The sequence below is a fragment of the Hylobates moloch genome, unplaced genomic scaffold (genome assembly GCF_009828535.3).
Source record: "Hylobates moloch isolate HMO894 unplaced genomic scaffold, HMol_V3 SCAFFOLD_20, whole genome shotgun sequence".
NCBI classification, from domain to species: domain Eukaryota; kingdom Metazoa; phylum Chordata; class Mammalia; order Primates; family Hylobatidae; genus Hylobates; species Hylobates moloch.
The window spans coordinates 16688096-16703153 of record NW_026652295.1 but is presented as its reverse complement, the minus strand read 5'-3'; the positions used below and the strand labels follow the sequence as shown (position 1 = coordinate 16703153).

General features: G+C 45.0%; 1 protein-coding gene across 1 annotated transcript in view; it reads right to left on the bottom strand.

Moving 5' to 3' along the window:
- CAP2 (cyclase associated actin cytoskeleton regulatory protein 2) overlaps nt 1-14350 on the bottom strand; it is a 160333-nt gene extending 145983 nt beyond the window's left edge. The window contains exon 1 of the mRNA XM_032140419.2: nt 14039-14350. The gene's annotated coding sequence lies outside the window, so the exon portion shown is untranslated. The remainder of the gene's footprint in view (nt 1-14038) is intronic.
- Between the last annotated feature and the right edge of the window lie 708 nt (nt 14351-15058).

Genomic DNA, 15058 nt, shown 5'->3' with positions numbered 1-15058 from the left:
TTCAGAGTACAAGGGCCCACACTTTGAGAATTACTGTAACAGAGGCATGCAGGAATGTAGTGGGAGCATGTGGGAAGGGGAGCTCAAGAAAGGCAGACATGCAACTGAGCCCTGGGAAGTAGAGAGGCTACTAAAGTTATGATAAGAACCAAATTAAGTCTCAAAGATGAGAGGATGGTATTCAGAAGAAGAAAAATAAGTAAAGGCATCCCAGCGCCTATGCCTCGCATATGCAAAGGCATGGAAGCATGAATGACGAGCAAATATTAATTGAACATTCATTACGTGCCAGGAGCTATCTAACAGAGCATGAGAAACAAGGGATTGATGAGTAGTTAGAAGGGGTGGTAGTGAGGGCTGGGAGGGGAGTTGGGAATAAAGTGACAGCGGGTTGAAGAAGATCTAAGAGAAGTTTACATTAGGCAAGATTTGAGAAAAGATTAAATTGTTGGAGGTTTGGAGGGAAAGAGAGAAGCTAGGATATCTTAGATGTTTTGCTTCAGGGAAGGTGGTGCCAATCAAAACAGAGATAGGGAGTGGAGGTGCCCAGGGCAGAGGAGTTCAGAGTTAGAGGATCTGCATTTCAAGTGCCTACAGTTGGCAGTTACGAGTAGGGACCTAAAGCTCAGGGGCCTTCTGGAAATATGTCGTAAGTATTAGCTACCCAATAATAATACATGCCTCAGGATTCTTGGGAAGGTGAAAGGAGACCATGAAGTGAACTTTGCAACTACAAAGTGATGCCTACATGTCATTATTATAATTTCCCTCTGAATGGTCCACAGCACTCACCACTGCGATCTGCACCCAGTGAGTGCTCAATCCCTGAATTATCATGGCAAGTGTTACTACCTCCTCTATCTTCCAGACCCAATGATGGTAACATCTCATACACCACACTTCCTTTTTTTTGAGACAGAGTCTCACTCTGTCACCCAGGCTGGAGTGCATTGGCATGATCTCAGCTCACGGCAACCTCTGCTTCCTGGGTGCAGGTGAGTCTTCTGCCCCAGCCTTCCGAGTAGCTGGGATTACAGGTGCCCACCACCACACCTGGTGAATTTTTGTATTTTTAGTAGAGATGGGGTTTCACCATGTTGGCCAGGCTGGTGTCGAACGCCTGACCTCAGGTGACCCGCCTGCCTCAGCCTACTAAAGTGCTGGGATTACAGGCGTGAGCCACCACGCCCGGCCTCACACACCGCACTTCTCAAACCAGGCTACAGAACAAGCACACTGCAAAATCACTGCAGACTGCAAGCAGGGGGATACCAAAAGCACCATGGACTGAAAGCATAAAAGAGGCTATCATTTCATAGGGCCAAGCACGGTTGCTTACAACTGTAATCCCAGCACTTGGGGAGGCCGAGGCTGGCGGATCACGAGGTCAGGAGATCGAGACCGTCCTGGCTAACATGGTGAAACCCCGTCTCTATTAAAAATACAAAAAATTAGCTGGGCGTGGTGGTGGGCGCCTATAGTCCCAGCTACTCGAGCTACTTGGGAGGGTGAGGCAGGAGAATGGCATGAACCCGGGAGGCAGAGCTTGCAGTGAGCAGAGATCGTGCCAGTGAGCAGAACAGTGAGCAGCAGCACAGGCACCTGAAGGTTTTTTTCTAAAGAAACCTGCGCCGGGCGAGGTTGCTCACACCTGTAATCCCAGCACTTTGGGAGGCCGAGGCAGGTGGATCATGAAGTTAGGAGTTCCAGACCAACCTGACCAATATGGTGAAACCCCGTCTCTACTAAAAATACAAAAATTAGCCAGGTGTGGTGGCATGGGCCTGTAATCCCAGCTATGCAGGAGGCTGAGGCAGGAGAATTGCTTGAATCCGGGAGGCGGAGGTTGCAGTGAGCCGAGATCGCGCCCTTGCACTCCAGCCTGGGCGACAGAGCGAGACTCTGCCTCAAAAAGAAAAAGAAAAAGAAATCTGGTCTTACTGACAGAAAAGTAGGGGAACAGGGGACCTCATGGTCCACAGAGTATGGGAAGAATTCCTGGTATTTTATTCCTTTCGCTACTTTGTCCTGAGGATGGCCCCAAGTCTTGGAGAACTCTACAGCAGCATAAGCACCTTAAACTTTAAAAGAAATCTAGTCTTTCCAGAACAGGAAAAAAGGATCTTGGGGTAGAGGTGTGTGGCGAGAATCCCAGAGAGAAGAAAGCTAAAGAAGGGGATGCCCTGGCTCTGTGTATGAACCAGCACAAGTCCCTGAGCTGTGTAGTCCCAAAGGCTTTGCAAACTGAAGTAGACATAAACCACTGCTCAGGCTAGGCGTGGTCGCTCAAACCTGTAATCCCAGCACTTTCAGAGGCTGGGGTAGGGAGATTGCTTGAGCCCAGGAGTTCACAACCAGCCTGGGCAACATAGGGAGACCCCGTCTCTACAAAAAACTTAAAAATTAGCTGAGTGTGGTGGCGTGAGCCTATAGTCCCAGCTACTTGGGAAACTGAGACAGGAGGATCACTTGAGCCCAGGAGGTGGAGGCTGTAGTGAGCCAAAATCGTGCCACGGCCTTCCAGCCTGAGTGACAGTGAGACCCTGTTTCAAAAAAGCAAAACATTATGCTTTTGTGCTTTAAATAAAAATGAAAATAATAAATAAAACAAAAGAAGAAATCATGACCAAAAACTTCCAAACTTGGTGAAAGCTATATATTTACAGATCCAAATGGAGTAGTTGCCCTTTGCCCCGTTTCACTTTCTGTAGTTTCAGTTACCCATGATCAACAATGGTCCAAATATAGGTGAGCACAGTACAGTAAGATATTTTGAGAGAGGGAGAGGGACTCCACGTTCACATAACCTTTATTATGGTATATTGCAATAATGTTTTACTTTATTATTAGTTATTATTGTTAATCTCTTACTATACCTAATTTATACATTAAACTTTTTTAAATTTTGAGATGGAGTCTCACTCTGTCGCCCAGGCTGGAATGCAGTGGTGCAATCTCAGCTCACTGCAACCTCTGCCTGCCGGATTCACGCGATTCTCCTGCCTCAGCCTCCCGAGTGCCTGGGACTACAGGCACCCGCCACCACGCCCGGTCTATACCACACCTGGCTAATTTTTGTATTTTCAGTAGAGATGGGGTTTCACCGTGTTAGCCAGGATGGTCTCCAGCTCCTGACCTCATGATCCGCCCACCTTGGCCTCCCAAAGTGCTGAGATTACAGGCATGAACCACCGCACCTGGCCATTTTTTGTATTTTTAATAGAGATGGAGTTCCACTATGTTGGCCAGGCTGGTCTTGAACGCCTGACCTCGTGATCCACCCACCTCGGCCTCTCAAAGTGCTGGGGATTACAGGCGTGAGCCACCGTGCCCAGCCGAGACCTTTAATTCTTAAATGTCTTCCTTAGGGACATCCAGTAAAACAAGGAGTCACTAGAACTATGTCAATTAATGAATTGGTTCATTTACCAATACTGAGCTAGAAAGGTTTTGCCACAATTACTGACCCTTGGTTTTTGGTCAGAACATAGCAGCAGAGTGAGCTACAACAGGAATCTTCAATTTTTTTACTTGTTTATACCCTGAAAGAATTTTGTAAAAGCCTCTTGCACATTTTTAGATTGGCATATAGAAACTGGCACCAAAATGTGAATAGTCGCAAAGAATGTAACTTCCAACATTGTGTAAATATGGACATATAAAGCTTTCTTATATGTCCAGTGAAATTCATTCTTACTCATTTTAAAAGAATACTGGAACAGGCTGCTCTTTAATAGTCACAAATTTTGCATAATTCCGTTTTCTCCTTGCACTTGTATTTCCACACTTCTTGCCCTACAGAAGTTTACCCTAATTTTACGTATTTTGTGCTTTAGTCTATTTCACTCACTAGGCTACCTTACTTTTCTGCATCAAAAACATTTAAATTTAAACTCTAATTCAATGGTCAAAACGTTTTTTAAAAAAAGCTATTCTGATACTGTGTCCGGAATTGATGGGTTCTTGGTCTCACTGACTTCAAGAATGGAGCCATAGACCCTCACAGTGAGTGTTACAGCTCTTAAAGTGGCGGGTCTGGAGTTTCTTTCTTCTGGTGGGTTTGAAGTCTCACTGGCTTAGGAGGGAAGCTGCAGACCTTCGCGGTGAGTGTTACAGCTCTTAAGGCAGCGGGTCTGGAGTTATTCATTCCTCCCGGTGGGCTCGGTGGTCTTGCTGGCTTCAGGAGTGAAGCTATAAACCTTTGCCGTGAATGTTACAGCTCACAAAAAGCAGTGTGACTTCAAAGAGTGAGCAGTAACAAGATTTATTGCAAAGAGCAAAAGAACAAAGCTCCCACAGGGTCAAAGGGGACCGGAGGAGGTTGCCACCGCTGACTCAGGCAGACTGCTTTTATTCTCTTATCTGGCCCCACCCACGTCCTGCTGATTGGTAGAGCCGAGTGGTCTGTTTTGACAGGACGCTGATTGCTGCGTTTACAATCCCTGAGCTAGACATAAAGGTTCTCCATGTCCCCATCAGATCAGTTAGATACAGAGCATGGACACAAAGGTTCTCCAAGGCCCCACCAGAGCAGCTAGATACAGAGTGTCGATTGGTGCATTCACAAACCCTGAGCTAGACACAGGGTGCTGATTGGTGTGTTTACAAACCTTGAGCTAGATATAGAGGGCTGATTGGTGTATTTACAATCCCCGAGCTAGACATAAGGGTTCTCAAGGCCCCACCAGAGTAGCTAGATACAGTGTCGATTGGTGCATTCACAGACCCTGAGCTAGACACAGGGTGCTGATTGGTGTGTTTACAATCCCTGAGATAGACATAAAGGTTCTCCACATTTCCACCAGACTCAGGAGCCCAGCTGGCTTCACCCAGTGGATCCTGCACCAGGGCTGCAGGTGGAGCTGCCTGCCAGTCCCGCGCCGTGCGCTCGCACTCCTCAAGCCCTTGGGTGGTCGATGGGACTGGGCGCCGTGGAGCAGGGGGTGGCGCTCGTCGGGGAGGAGGCTCCGGCCGCACAGGAGCCCATGGAGGGGGTGGGAGGCTCAGGTATGGTGGGCTGCAGGTCCCGAGCCCTGCGCCGCAGGAAGGCAGCTAAGGCCCGGTGAGAAATTGAGCACAGTGCCGGTGGGCTAGCACTGCTGGGGGACCCAGTACACCCTCCGCAGCCGCTGGCCCGGGCGCTAAGTCCCTCATTGCCTGAGGCCGGCAGGGCCGGCCGGCTGCTCCAAGTGCAGGGCGCGCCAAGCCCACGCCCATGCGGAACTCCAGCTGGCCCGCAAGCGCCCGCGCGCAGCTCCGGTTCCCGCTCGCCTTCTCTCCCTCCACATCTCCCTGCAAGCTGAGAGGGCCGGCTCCTGCCTTGGCCAGACCAGAAAGGGGCTCCCACAGCGCAGCGGTGGGCTGAAGGTCTCAAGTGCCGCCAAAGTGGGAGCTCAGGAAGAGGCGGTGCCAAGAGCGAGCGAGGGCTGTGAGGACTGCCAGCAGGCTGTCATATCTCAATACCATTGTTACTATTAGTAGGATGTGACTTAGAAAATAACACAAGTATTACAAATTTTGACAAATAATTACTAAAAGTAAATAAAAAGCAACTTTATTGGAAATCTCTCTTTTGAACACGTATTTTTCATTACTTTATGGATATGGGCATGTGTATACTTATTAAAATGAGTCAAGGTGGCTGGGGGCAGTGGCTCACGCCAGTAATCCCAGCACTTTGGGAGGCCAAGGCGGGTGGATCACCTGAGGTCAGGAGTTTGAGACCAGCCCGGCCAACATGGTGAAACCCCATCTCTACTAAAAGTACAAAAAATTAGCCGGGCATGGTGGCTCGCGCCTGTAGTCCCAGCTAGCCAGGAGGCTGATGCATGAGAATCACTTAAACCCAGGAGGCAGAGGTTGCAGTGAGCCAAGATCGTGCCACTGCACTCCAGCCTGCGCGACAGAGCAAGACTCCGTCTCAATAAAAAATAATAATAAAATAAAAATAAATAAAATGGGTCAATGTTGAGCATCAATTTAATTCTTATTTTTTGTTTTTATCAATGTAATGCTGGGAAACATAATGAGGAGATGGAAATGGGAGGAATTTTGTTACAGAAATGTCACTTAATTTTTGAACTCCAACATCACATGGTAGTGAAATATCAAAATTTATTTTAATTGTCAGTGTAAGGAAAAATTGAGAAGACAAATTTCATGAGTACCCTACTACTTATTCATCTGGGTCATCTCAGTCATTGATTGCATTTGACTAAGCTATTTTACAACTCTGTAGAGATATATGTTAAGTTGCAGAAAACTGATAGTAAAGCAAGTCATACAGACATGCAAATAAACTTTATCCTGTGGAAGTCAAATCACCTTCCCTCTCCCATTGTGGAAGAAGCCAGTTTTACATGTATTAAGCAAATTCATTCCAGCATTCTTATAAATGATCTCCTTTAAACCGACTGCAAAACCTTTCTGGCTCTCTCATTTTTTAAATAAGTTTGAAAATGTCTATTTTTTATTTGTATGAGAGTCAAAATTTCATTCTCTTTTAGAGTTTATCCTTTAATATCGGGTTACTATTTGATTAGATTGGCCTTCACTTTTTGTTTTTTAAGATAGATTTAGAAAACACATGATTTGCAAAAGGGTCTCTGCTCAGGCATTAGAGTCATTTGCTTTCTCACCCCTGAAACGAAATTTATATTCAGAAATTTCCCCCTTTTTTGTCCTCCCCATCCCCTAGAGTTTTACATCCTTGGGGAAAGCAATTTACTAAAATGAGTTAGACATAAACCATTCAGTAAAATGGATTAGGAAAATGGGGTAGACATATGCTTTTCACAAGGAAAGCGAGAGGAAGTTGATTATGGAAAAGCAGATGGGAAAGAGAACTTGTGTCTCCATTACAGGTCCATTCTCATCAAGATTAGCCTTAGGAAAAAGCACATATGGAAGAGGAGGATTTGGACCTTTATATTCTCAAAGCACCTGTGCACATGTACCTTTGGCAAGCCTTTGCATATAGTAAATGCACACAGTTTAAAGATTGCTGAACCAAAATAAGAAGCATAAAAATGAGTTCCATCCCCAATTATATATTATATAGAGACTCACACTATTAACAAGCCTCTTTTTAAAGTTTTCAATTACTGAAGACTTTCAATTGATAATAGTCCACCTTCCATTCAGAAAGAGGCATTGAGGGGAGTGAATTCCTAAAGAAGAGAGAGGCTGTTCTGAAGCAAGATGGAAGGAGGGGGAGTGGAAGGTCGTCTACAGTGAGATCTTTGAACACAGAGAGGAGTACTAAGAAACAGAGAAGAAATCCAAATGGAGGAGAAATAAAAATGTAAACTTAAAAAAAATTGCCTAAATAATTGTGGATCTGCATTGTACCCTGAAAATCTCTAGCCACAGCTTCCAGCATGACTGCCGAGAGAAAGACTATCTGCATTTAGCCTACCTCCTGTCAAGTAACCAATTAGTTGAACCTGTCCATCAATCAACCTAACTCATTAGGCCAGACATTTGGTTTTCCTGCCACTGGAGAGGGGTGAGTAGCAATACCAGGACAGTACACATTCGATGGAAAGATCACACTTATATCATATTGATCTATCACTTGCACAGTTTGGGTAATACACAGGTTACTATGTTAGTTTCTTTCAGGCTGCTGTAACAAAACACCACAGACTGGATAGCTTATAAACAATAGAAATTCATTTCTCACAGTTCTGGAGGTTGGGAAGTCCAAGATCAATGCAGATCAAGGCCCACTTTCTGGCTCATAGATGGCACTTTCTTGCTGTGTCCTTACTTGGCGAAAGAAGCAAAGGGTCTCCCTTGGTTCTCTTTCATAAGGGCACTAATCCATTCATGAGTGCTCTGCCCCATGACCTATTCACCTCCCAAGGCCTTCCACTCCTAATACCATCACAATGGCAGTGAGGATTTTGACATGTGAATTTTGGGAGGACATAAACATTCAGACCATAGCAGCTTCGAAACTAAGATTACAAATGGACGCCTCCAACTCCAGTATATCACACTATAACCACACTGAACTATACATCCACCACTTGGAAGCCTATTTTACCTGGTTCTGAAAAATCTGATCATCTCATTTTTTTAGTGTGGTCCAATTTAACTGTTCTTGTTGCCTTAGGATAAAATAATTCATTTTCATAAGAATCCAGTGATTCTTTTTTTTTTTTTGAGACGGAGTCTCACTCTGTTGCCCAGGCTGGAGTGCAGTGGCGTGATCTCGGCTCACTGCAAGCTCTGCCTCCTGGGTTCACGCCATTCTCCTGCCTCAACCTCCCGAGTAGCTAGGACTACAGGCACCTGCCACCACCCCTGGCTAATTTTTTTTTGTATTTTTAGTAGAGACGGGGTTTCACCATGTTAGCCAGGATGGTCTCGATCTCCTGACCTTGTGATCCGCCTGCCTCAGACTCCCAAAGTGCTGGGATTACAGGCATGAGCCACCACGCCTGGCCAAGAATCCAGTGATTCTTCTCTCACTAAAACTAAACAGAAACAAAGTAGGAAATGATGACAATCATCAGAATAGATCCTTTGAGACTTACGTTTACAGCTTAAGTGTCATCTTCTATTCATTCTGTCTTCCTTCACTGATGTTCATTTTTGCATCCCCAGATGCTAGGGATATGGCAGTCCCTCAACATAGGGGGAGTAAATCAACCAATGGATCCCAGAATTTCTCTGGATTTCCAAATGGAATGATGCAAAGTAACAGAGGTTATTTTCTCATTAAACCGTGCACAATAATAGGACAACAAAGCTGTCTATGTGCTACAGGTCTGTTTTGTTGTGTGTGTGTGTGTGTTTGAGATGGAGTCTCACTCTGTTGCCCACACTGGAATGCAGTGGCATGATCTCGGCTCACTGCAACCTCCACCTCCCGGGTTCAAGTGATTCTTCTGCCTCAGCCTCCCAAGTAGCTGGGACTACAGGCACATGCCACCATGCCTGGCTAATTTTTTTTTTGTATTTTTAATAGAGACGGGGTTTCACCGTGTTAGCTGGCATGGTCTCGATCTCCTAACCTCGTGATCACCTGCCTTGGCCTCCCAAAATGCTGGGATTACAGGTGTGAGCCACCATGCCCAGCCACTACAGGTCTGTCTTTGGTGTCTCCAGCATCTAACTTCTCCAGGAACCATCTTCCTCTTCAGAACTGCCATTTAGGTTACCTCCCTTCTATGTTCAGCCTCTTGTAACCCTCTCCGCAGTGAGCGGAGATTGTGCCACTGCACTCCAGCCTGGGCGACAGAGCAAGACTCTGTCTCAAAAAAAAAAAAAAGTTTGAAATCGTAAATTTATATGTATCTTAAAATAGTAAAAGTAATTTAAAAATTCCTTATAATGGTTTGTTCTGACTTTAAGATGCTTTCCCCCTTCTAAGTTCAAGGAGAAATATCCCGAATGAACGGCAAAAGCTCACTGCCTAAGTCAATGACAGATCTAGATCTGCCCGAGGCTCATTGTTATCAGAATTACCTAACTAAATCGTATCGGAAATACTAGACCACCCAGCAGGATATACAATACAAGGCAACTTTTAGTGAGGTTTAGTAACCATTCATATGCTTTGATTAAAGTAATGTTCCTTTGATGTAATAATAAAGTTGTCTTCCCTCCCATCCTAAACCCAGGTGATATAAGGAGATGAAGATGTCCGTGAGTGATCGGGTTAAAAGGCTCTGCTCTGAAATTCAGTTGTGAAATTTTGGATTTTCCACACTTCTTAAAACGTTTGGAAATACATTTACAACTAGAATGTAAATAGGATGAGAAGTCAGAACGTCAGATCTAGTCATTTTATCTTGGTTTGGGGAAATGAGTAAGTGGTTACATGCCATCAATGTGTAAGTCAAAGGAAAATCAGGTTTCCTTTTTTTTTTTTCCATTAAAATACACGGCACATTCACGGTGAAGAACTCTTGCACATGTGTGCCAAGACACGAAAAAAAGTCTTCGAAGCAGGATTCTTTGTAATAGCAAAACACAGGAACCAACCCAAACGCCTGTCAACGAGAATGGTGAAATAAATCATGGAATATTTGCCAAGAAATATTACATACCTACATGCCACAACGTGGGTAATTCTTTTTTTTTTTTGATATAGAGTCTCCCTCTGTCGCCCAGGCTGGAGTGCAGTGGCGTGATCTCGGCTTACTACAAGCTCCGCCTCCCGGGTTCACGCCATTCTCCTGCCTCAGCCTCTGGAGTAGCTGGGACTATAGGTGCCCGCCACTACGTCCGGCTAATTTTTTGTATTTTTTAGTAGAGACGGGGTTTCACCACGTTAGCCAGGATGGTCTCGATCTCCTGGCCTCGTGATGCACCCGTGTCGGCCTCCTAGTGTTGGGATTACAGGCCTGAGCCACCATGCCCGGCCCAACGTGGGGAATTCTTAATGACCTAATGTTGAATTTTAAGAATGCGAGATTAGGCTGGGTACAGTGGCTCACACCTGTAATCCCAGTACTTTGGGAGGCCGAGAAGGGCAGATTACCTGAGGTCAGGAGTTTGAGACCAGCCTGGCCAACATGGTGAAACCCCTTCTCTACTAAAAATACAAAAATTAGCCAGGCATGGTGGCCCGCGCCTGTAATCCCAGCTACTCAGGAGGCTGAGGCGGGAGCATCTCTTGAACCTGAGAGGCGGAGGTTGTAGTGAGCTGAGACTATGCCACTCCATTCCAGCCTGGGCGACAGAGAGAGACTCCATCTCAAAAGAGAATGCGAGATTATAAGTACCTTTTTTTATAAATCAAAAAACAAACCTAAATACTATTGTTTTAGAATACATACACATGTGATAAAACTGTTTTACAATAAACCAGGGAATGATTAACACAAAATTCAGGGTTGGGATGGACATGAGAGCAGACACAGAGGAAAAACACAAAGATGCAACTGGATGCTAACAATCTAGTACTTTTTCCCCCAATTTTCTGTTTATTTTCTTGAACAATTTTATTGAGATGTAATTCACATACCACACAATTCACCCATTTAAGGTGTACAACTCAATGGTTTTTAGTGTATTCACAGATACGTGCGACTATCACTACAGTCAATTAGAGGATATTTTCATGTTTCAGCTCAAAAAGAAACCCTGTGACCTTTATCTATCACTTCCCTACCCAACCCACCTCCAGCCCCTTCAGCCCTAAGCAACAAAAAATCTACTTTCTAGCTCTATACATTTCCTTGGTCTGGACATTTTCAAATGAATAGATCACACAGTATGTGGTATTTTGACTGGCTTCTTTCACTTAGCATAATGTTTTCAAGATTCATCCATGTTGTAGCATGTATCAGTACTCCACTCCTTTTTATGGCCAAATAATATCTCGCTGTATAGATATACCACCTTTTATTTATCCACTCATCAACTGATAGTCATTTGGTTTGTTTCCACCTCTTGGTTATTATGAATGGTGTTGCTGTCAACATCTGTGTACAGGTTTTTTTGTGAGCATATGTTTTAATTTCTCTTGGACATATATTTACAATGGAATGGCTAGGTCATATGGTAACTCTATGTTTAATTTGAAGAACTGCCAAACTTTTCCAAAGTGAGGGTACCATCTTATATTACCATCGGCGGTGTACAAAGGTTCCAATTCCTCCACATCCTCACCAGTATTTGTTATTATCTGACTTTTTGATTATAGCCATGGTAGTGAGTATAAATTGGTATCCCATCGTGGTTTTGATTTGAATTTCTCTGATGAATAATGATGTTGAGTATCTTTTCATGGGTTTATTGGCCATTTGTATATCTTCTTTGGAGATAGCTATTCAGATCCTTTGCCCATTTTTAAATTGGATTATTTTTCTTTTTATTATTGAGTTGTAAGAACTCTTTATACGTTGTGGATACAAGTCCCTTATCAGATACATGATTCCTAAATATTCCCTCCCATTCTATGAGCTATCTTTTCACAACTATCTAGTTCTTAAGCCCTAGTTTATAAACCTAGTGGTGGGTTCGCAGGTGTTCAGTTGAATATAATGTTCATAACTTACCTAGACTTAGCATATTATTTTTACATATAAAATGTTACATAATAAATTAAAAACAAAACAAAACCTCATGCATAAAGATGTTAGAAAATATTCAAAACAAAACAAAACTCCATAATGCTCAAAATAAGTTAATGCTTTTCTGGAGGGTATTTAACTTAACTACCAAGGTATAACAGGCACTCAAGAGAATGTGGCCCATTAATCCTTTCAATAGGCTCCTCTCCAGATTCTAGCACAGAATCAATCAGTGGGAGTGGCAAACTACTACTAGAAGGACAAATCCATTCCCCTCTCTCTTACTTTTGTGTTTTCTGCTCCTCCCTCAAGCTAAGAATAGTTTTTACATTTTTTAATGCCTGGAAAAAAACAAGAATATTTTGTTACTGGTGAAAAGTTCAAGGTTCAATGTCTGTAAATAAAGTGAAACACAAACATACCATTCCTTCAGGTATTGTCTTTAGCTGCTTTCAAACTATAACCGTGGAACTGAGTAGTTGCTGAGGAGACCATACGGCCTGCAAAACCTACATGTTTACTATCTAGCTCTTAACTCAAAGGTTTACCAAACCCTACCCTGTATCAACAAATTAAATTACTTCTCATATTAACGATGGGGAACAAAAACTTACTTCCTACTAGCAAAGACCACCTTGATAATCACCTTCCTGATATCTCATAGTCAACTTCTTTTTCTCTTTATCCTTAAGAAGTATTTATATGACACTTTGATTGTAAGGTTATTAAGAATTTTTAAATTTCGGGATTCATGGAGAAGTCGCCTTTCCTTGCAAAATATGCAGTGTATTCAAGAAGTCATGCTCCATCTACACTTAAGGTACTGAATTAACTATCTCACACACTTTTATTGTCTATCCATTACATGCTGTGAGCCAAATACTGTTTGGTGCTGTAGGAACTACCAAACAACCCATCCTTGCTCTCAAGAGGCTTGCAGTCTAATTAGACTCTAGTAACTATAAATCCAATTCTCTGAAGTTCACTCTACCGTTGTAATTTTACACTAAGTGGGCTTAGATAGTTTACCAAGAATTCTAAGGAACATTGCTTAAATGAAATCTACAGAAGCAGCAAGGAAATAGGAGTACTCAGTAAACTACAGTGCTCAAGTCTCAGAAGCTTCTGCATTTCCATGACTATAAAACCAAAGGTCCTAGATGTTTTTACCAAGTGTTCATCTCCACTCTGCTGTTTGGACCTAGTCCTGGTTCAATTTCCTAAATGCAGTCACCCATACCTACTAATTTTTAAGAATGCATCCATTCAAATATTGCTACAACTTGCAGCGAACACCACTCTGATGAGAATAAAGAAAAGGCCATCTGCAGGTTGATTTTTGGCCCTAAAAGTGATGATAGGGCGGCTACTTCCACGAACACCCCTCTACCCAAAGCAGTCAGAGAGCCAGCGGCGGGTGCCGTTTTTCCGAGCCGTTCCCCCAGTCTCAGTTGCCTCTGCATTTTTTAGAAGTGACTCATCGCCTCAAGTCAGGTTCTGCAGAGGGGAAGCCAGGTCTGTTTCTTTCCAGCACTTTCTGATCGAGGTGGCTCTGGTCAGAGCCGGCGCAATGACTCCCACCCCCACCCCCCGGAAGACTCACAGCCCGGCGTACGAGACCCCCCAAAGTTAGAGCGGCCGGGCGGGCCGCGGCGCTGGGGTGGGGAGGCCGCGGCCGCCCGCCAACCCCGGGCGGCTCCTGCCCGCACCCCGCCTTCCGAGCGGCCAGGACGCCGGAGCTGGGGAGGCGGGGGCAGGGCGCGCCGCTCCGCTGACCTAGATGGGAGTCCGCCCGCGCCCGCGCCCCGCGCCCGGGTCGCCGCGCCCCGGACCCCTCGCCCGCGCCGCCTTTATTCCCCGCGCGCTGCCGCCACAGCCGCCGCGTCCCAGCCGCTTCCCCACCCCACTCATCGGGCGCAACTTGCCAGCGCCCGCCGCCAGGCGCCCCCAGCACCTGCACCCCGACCCCTCCCCGCCTCGCCGGGCCCCGACCGCTGCAGGATTACCTGCTTCGCTGCCCTGGGGTCCCGTCTTCGGCAATGCAAATCCGTGGTCGGCCACTCGCACCCTCCTCCCGCGGCCCTCCCCTTCTCCTCCCCTCTCCCTCCTCCCAGCTGAATAGGAGCCAGTGTCAGTCACGCTGCTCCAGGGGAGAGTCGCCGGCAGCTTCCGGAGCTCCAAATACAGACGAGCTGAGGGGGGAGAGGGAGAGCAAAGCCAAGCGAGTGGGGAGTGGAAATAAAGGGGAGCAGAGAGGAGAAGGGGGTGGAGGAAAGGAGGGGCAGATGGGCCGTGGGAGAAAAGACAGGGAGATGGGGAAGGCAGAGCCAGGGAACGCCAGCCTGCCTGCCAAGCGCCAGTCTATGCGAGAAATGGATTCAGTGCATGAGGCAGTATTGCAAAGAAGTCTGGAAAGATCCGGAGGCTCCTGGCTGAAGGAGGCACAGATAGGTTGGATCCCCGAAGATTTGTGCAGAGAAATGGGTAATGGATCCTTAGGAATCAAGAGACGGCACGTGTGTCCCCAGACCCAATATGAGGATAAAGTCTCTGGGAGGAGAAGGAGCTAGACAGCTAACCCTTTAGCGAGGCATCAAGACTGGGTGCACTCAGTGCATGTGATGACATTTTTAAAAAGTATTTTATAAATAGCAACTTTTAAAATGTCCTGATTATTTAAAAATTAAAGTAACCAAACCCATTCGGCTTCTTAAGATGTGCAGCATATTTGTGGCCACTTCCCCTTTACATATTGATTATAATTACAAAATTGGAGGCTTTTCTCTTAACGTCATTAGAAGGAAAGCATTGATTTTCAATTTTCATCAAAGTTTATTTCAGTCTAAAAAAGTGACTTGAATCTCTTTATTGAATGAATGCCAGGAAAATAATTGCAGAGAAGAGAAAAAAAGAGGGGAAATGTAACCGATATCTTCTGAAAGTAAAATCTCCAAACAATAAATATGAGATGAATTTCTTAAAGGCCAGTATTCTCTGTCGATGTTAAAATTGCACATAAGTTGGTT